The following is a 6,779-nucleotide window of genomic DNA, read 5'->3' as shown; positions in this document are numbered from 1 at the left end:
TTGTTATGCACGTCCTCAATTGTGGTGTAATACAATAAGATTTAACGTAATTGTCTATTGTTTAAAAGTAATTTTTCAATTAGCACTACAGGAATAATGTGTTCTGAAATTAATAACGTAAGTTGGTTTTTTAAAAATTGTAGAATGTACTCATAATTTTGGGTAAGGTTTGATGGAAGGAACTCCAACTGGGGGTCGTGTTTCCACCATCACAGGCTCTCACACAGGGTGTCCTGTTTTAAATTCACATTCTCACATTTCATTTGATTTTTTAAATTTTTCCCTTTTCAAAGGGTTTCTAAGCTTAATTCGGGCCAAGCTGCAGAATGGAGATCAGAAAAGAGGAATATGATGTTTCTTTTGTTTAAGATGTTTTTGTCATAGGACATGTGCACTCATTGGAGAGAGAGATGTAGAAACAGAGAGAGAAAGTGAGAACTCACTCCCTGCAGGGATGGCCATATCATGATTCCTTCTCTTCCATTCTCCTCCAGGGATTTTGGGCACTCATGCACACACCCCCATTGTGACTTTCAGGCCACCGGATCCAGGAGTTGAACTGCGGTCAGCCACATGGGATTCCAGAGCCTTAACCACCATGCCAAACGCTGGTCTCAGAATACTATATTTCTAAGATGCACACAGAAGGCGGTTGAATGTGGTTTGCCATAAGTGTGACGTCCACACCAGGCGACGAGGATGGCTGAGACGGTACCCAATATATAATGAATGCAGAGAACGATGATGAATTACAGGATTGCCAACTTACAGCTTCAATGTGAGTCGTTCTTCCGAATTCGCTAGTCACTGCCATGCACCAGTTTAGTAGCACACTTGCTGCCCCTGTGCCTTGGGAGTCAGGAATCAGGGTGCAGCTTGTCGGAGCCCCTGCTCCGTGGGTTCTCAGAGCTTAGTCAGCACGTCAGCCCTGCGTGAACAGACCCGTCTGGAGGCTCGCAGGAGAAGCATGGCTTCCAGACTTGGTGGTGCTTGGTTGGACCGATGTCCTCCGGGCTGTTGTTGGCCAGAGGCCTCGGTTCTCCACGTCTGTGAGCTGGAGGCACTGCCGTGGTTGACGTGGGAACCACTCCCCCCCAAACGCTCGCTTTGTCCAGTAAGCACAGAACACGGCACAAGTGCAGAATCTGCCTCAAAAGGAGGCACAGTCTTTGTAACCTAACTGTGGAATTTACCTCCCATCACGTTGTTGTGTTTTATTGATAAAAACCCACACTCACTGGGCAGTTATCACCAGTGACCGTTTTAGGAGGGTCCCTAAGTCACCACAAATTCCTGCCCGTTATCACGCAGTCGTTCTGTCTCGCTTATGAATGAAAACAGCTCGTCCCTTACCACGAGCTCAGTTCAGAACAAATCATGGACCAGCACTTAGCGTAATGGCTATGTCACTGGACTCCCATGTAGTCAACCGCAGTTCGAGTCCCAGACCCGGTGGTTTAAACTCACGCCGGGCGCGTGTGCGTGCGTGCCCAAGATCCTGAGAGGAGAATGGAGAAGAAGGGATTGTGGTGTAGCCTTCCTCCGGGAGTCGATTTCTCGCTTTGCCAGGGGTTTGGCTTTGGCGGATGGTGGTTTTTTGTTTTTTTTTTTTTTGGAGAGGTTTTTGCTATAGGGCCTGTGTGCTCACCAGACAGACAGACAGACAGAAAGCGAGAAATCACCCCCCAGGGGGATGGCCACGCTGCAATCCCTTCTCCTCCATTCTCCTCTCGGGATCTTGGGCACACACGCACACGCATCTGGCATGAGTTTAAGTCTCTGGGTTCGGGACTCGAACCGCGGTCAACTACATGGGAGTCCAGTGACATAGCCATTATGCTAACTGCTGGCCCCTCGGCTTATATATTTTATACACATGTATTTATACCCAGGTCCATTGAGGCCGCAGACACATTAATTTATCAAGTTTTATTCTAGTTCTGTCTCCGAATGACCATCACCCTTCTAGAGCCTTCGTCTGTGTTTGATCTCAGTCTGCCATTTCCTCCTGCGTTATCCAAATGAAAGCCTGTCTCTGTGACAGCGAGATTGCATTCTGCCCCGGAGTTACAATACTTCCACGCTTTCTAACTGCTCAAGAGGAGCAACTTCCTTACCACGGGGCTTTGGTAGCCCCGATTCCTGTAGGACCCAGAATGGGCTCAGCAGCCGGGAGCCCAGGCCAGCAGAGCCAGAGCCCAGTAAGCCAAAGGGCACTCCCCAGTCTGGCCCCAGGGGCAGCCCTTCTTTCCAGACCAGTGAAGGCCCGCGGGTCCAGATTATGTCTCCGGATCCACCACTTGTAGCTTCACAACCCTGGGCAAGTCAGGTCAAATCTAATCATCTCAAAAGTCTCAATTTCCTGACATGGGAATAAAAATATTATCTGCTTTTTAAAATAAGATTTTTATTTAATTAAACAATACAGATTATTTAATGCACTTAGCATTTCGTAATTAGATATTATCAGATTTTTGACCTCATTGTGCCTTGTATAGGCTTCCCTTCTTTAATTGATGACTGTTTTGTTTCATTTTCCATAATTATTTGGAAGATCATTATTATTTGCATATGTTTTATTTATTAATTTATTCATTTACTTATTTATGGTGACTCAGGGTCAATGTCTATTATATTTGTCCTAACTTGCTTAATATTCATCCTGTGTGATTGATTTTTTTTTTTAATTGCAAAAGGTTTGTGTGCTCAAGGAAGAGAGAGACAGAAAAACACAGGAAGTAAGAAAAACAGGGGGAGAAAACACACCCTGAAGCGGCATGGCCACGCTGCAATCTCTCCTCTGTTTCTACATCTTATCGGGATTGGGGACAAGGCATGCAATGGCTTCTTTTTCAAACTGCCAGGTCTGGTATTCGAACCCTAGTTGACTATGTGGGATCCTGCTCCCTTAACTATAAGGCCAAAGGATTGACCCGTTTTCTCAAGATTTATCATAGGATATACTTAATATTACCAGCTCTTCTGTTATGTAGCTGTGGTTCAAACTGTGTCTTATGACAATCAGCAAGCTGCTTTTCTCTGAAATACTTGTAGGTTTTGTTTAGAAGTATTTATTTCATTTTGTTTATTATTATTCTTTTTTAAAGTTTGTTATTAGGGACATGTCCTCACCAGAGAGAGACAGGGTTATGGGGGCCAGGGAAATGAGGAATTTGCCAGGTCTGGGACTTGAACTGCAGTCAGCCATATGGAAGTCCAACGCCATAACCACCATGCCACCTGCTGGCCCCTCTTAAATATATTTTTACCTCAAATTTTTTATTTGTATAATGACACAAATAATCATTCCTAATTTCCCAAGTTGCTATGAGAATGAAGTGAATCAATACATCTAAAGTTCAGCACCAGAAACCATGCAAGTTCTCACCCCACAGTGGCCTTTGCCCCATTGCCAAGCTTCCCTTACCTTTTGACAAGCCTTACTTGTTCTCATGTCTACTCTTCACTAGTCTGAAGTTACATGTAAAAGTAGTAGTCTCTTTCCAAATGGAAGCCTGACCCTTTGGGAATGCAATTTGGGGCTCAGTCTAAATTCCATGGCGTTTCTGCACATGATGGAAAGTGGGCCAGATCGCCTCTTGCGATATGTTCTCCGAACCCCAGCCCAGCTTGGTGTTTTCATACGACCGTGACATAGAACTCCCCGCATTATGAACACCTCCTGCAGGAAGAGGGAAACGTTTCTTAGCTCTCTTCCTTGAATAGCGCGCTTCCATTCCAAAACCCAGTCTGACACCCTCACAGGCAGCGGCTTGCCACGGCTACACACTGATGGCGTCTTCCTGTCTTCCCCCACTCCAAAGTCCCAAAACTGAGTTTTTGCATTATGTCTAAATTTGTGACTTACTGTCTTTTTCAATTTATCTCATTAAAAAAAAAAAATTGACTCTGTGACCTTACGTGTTCCTTCTGTCATGAAATCCCTTGGTTTAGTATCTTTATAGTATCTATATTATAATTTACAGTATTTGGTTTGGTTCTCATTTTAAAAATTAATATTAAAATTTGTACTTGTATTTTTTTTTTTTTTTTTAGAATTTTGCTCTAGGGCATGTAAAGTCTCCAGAGAAAGATGGAGACAAGGAAAGCAAGAAATCACCCCTCAGGGGCATGGCTGTGCCACAGTCCCTTCTCCATTCTCCTCTTGGGATTTTGGGCACACACGCATATATGCTTAGCATGAGTTTCAAGCCACCAGGCCCAGGACTTGAACCATGGTCAACCATGTGGAAGGCCAGCACATTCTCCATCATGCCGCCTATAGGCCCCGAAATTAATGTTAAAAAACACTGCGGCAGGGACCAGCAGATGGCACAATGGCTATGTCACTGGACTCCCACATGGCTGACAATTGTTTGAGTCCTGAACACAGCAGCTTGAAACTCACGCTAAGTGCATGTGCATGTGTGTCCAAAATTCAGAGAAGAGACGAGGAGAAGGGATGGTGGTGTGGCCATGCCCCCTGGGGGTTATCTCTCACTCTGTCTCTCTGTCTCTTCTGGCGAGTGCACCCGCACTATAGCAAAATTCACTTTAAAAACCAAAACACTAAACCAGGTGGCCGTGGTTCACACTGTGGTTTATGACATGAAGCAAGTTGTTTTTCTCTTAAATACTTTTTGGTTTTGTTTAGAATTATTCATTTAAACTTATTTATTATTGTTCATTTTAAAAATTTGTCTTAGGGTATGAATGCTCTGCAGGGAGAGATGGTGTGGGGGGGCAGTGAGGAAGTTCACACTAACGTTGCCATAAACCTCTGTGATAAGGCTTATACAATGCAAGATTTAATAAATAAGTCATTTATGTGGGGAATTCAAGACATGTGGAAGAATGGAATTACACTACAATTTGATCTTGGTGCAAAAATATTTGGAAATTCATGTTTTGTTCTGTTTTGTTGTTGTAGTTTTTAGAGAAGTTTTTGCTATAGGGCGCATGTGCTCACCAGAGACACAGAAAGAGAAAGAGAGACAGAAAGCGAGAAATCACCTCCCAGGGGGGATGGCCATGTGGCAATCCCTTTTCCTCTATTCTCCTCTCACGATCTTGGGCACACACACACGCCCAGCATGAGTTTAAGCCACCAGGTCCGAGACTCGAACTGCAGTCAACTATGTGGAAGTCCAGCGACGTAACCATTAGGCAGGTCCTGGATTTTTTTTTTTTTAATAATATGCATTTTGCATAAACTTTCTGAAGTTCCTTCACGTCCTCACATAAAATAACAATTAGGAAGAATAACATTGGTGCTACCAAGGAGAACACCTAGAGCATCTCGAAGACTGTGTCTGATCGGCGACTACCGCTGTCCACCCCTGAAGATCTGAACACCTACCGGGAGTCCAAGGTAACGGGAAAATTAGAATTTTCTGTTTTGTTTTGTTTTATTCCCTGATTCAATGTCTAGGTAAAACTCCAGGGTTGTTATTTTCTAAAAGGTCTGTATAAAGTCATTTTTTTCTTAAATATTTTTCAGGATAAATTATAGATGCATAGTACTTGTAAGTACAATGTGTCTCATGGATGTGGAGTCAAAGAGAAAGCACATAAAATTCAAGTTGATTGTTAGTTTTGAAAATTGCTGCTAGGTTTTATCTTTTGTGTTTTGTAATTATTCTCTTTTTCAATTATTTCATTTCATTTTCTTTATTATTATTATTTATTTATTTATTTTTAAAATTTTTATTTATTTATTTATTTTTTGGAGAGATTTTTGCTATAGGGCACGTGCCCTCGCCAAACAGAGAGAGACATAGAGACAGAAAGCGAGAAATCACCCACCGGGGGGATAGTCATGCCGCAATCCCTTCTCCTCCATTCTCCTCTCGGGATCCTGGGCACGCACGCACACGCACCTGGCGTGAGTTTTAAGCCACCGGATGCGAACCGCAGTCAACTACGTGGGAGTCCAGCAATATAGCCATTATGCTAACTGCTGTTTCCCATTATCTATTTATTTTAATTTGCTGTAGGACACACATGCTCATCAGAGGAAGACAGAAAGAGAGAGAGGGAAAGTGAGAAGGCAAGCTGCCAGGTCCGGGACTCAAACCGCAGTCTACCATGTGAGAGTTCAGCACCCTAACCACCACACATCCTGCTGACTCCATGTGATGTAGTTATTTTTGAGGTAACAAGAAAAAGGCCTTGGCACAAACAAATAAATTATACAATTTTCATTAAAGAAAAGGCTTTTTAAAAAATAGATTTTTTGTTGTAGGGTGCATGCACTTGCCAGAGAGACAGAAAGCGAGAAATCACCCCGGGGAAATGGCCACACTGCAGTCCCTTCTCCTCCAATGTCCTTTCGGGGTTCTGGTCATGAGCTTCCAGCCTGTGGTCGGGATCTGGATCCTTGGTCAGTCACATGACCCAGAGCCTTAACCAGCACACACCACCTGTGGGCCCCGGTCAAAAAGACTTTTCTGCCTCCTGTGGCCTTGCCTGCTTTGGGACAAACAGCTTTCAGACCAGTAGGTGTCCCTCCTTTCTCCTACGTGTGGTGATGCCCGAGGCACCTCAGAACCAGCACTTCCCAGACACCCGGCTTTGGCAAGACCACGCACAAGTCAAAATGGCTCCCAGGGAACCAGCAGTTAGCGTAATGGCTATGTCGCTGGACTCCCACGTAGTCGACCGCGGTTCGTGTCCCAGACCCGATGGCTTAAAACTCACGCTGGGCGCGTGGGCGTGCGTGCCCAAGATCCTGAGAGGAGAATGGAGGAGAAGGGATTGTGGCGTGACCATCCCCCCTG

The sequence above is a fragment of the Tupaia chinensis genome, unplaced genomic scaffold (genome assembly GCF_000334495.1).
Source record: "Tupaia chinensis unplaced genomic scaffold, TupChi_1.0 Scaffold000487_1, whole genome shotgun sequence".
In the NCBI taxonomy this organism is placed as follows: domain Eukaryota; kingdom Metazoa; phylum Chordata; class Mammalia; order Scandentia; family Tupaiidae; genus Tupaia; species Tupaia belangeri.
Note: the sequence above shows the minus strand (reverse complement) of the source record.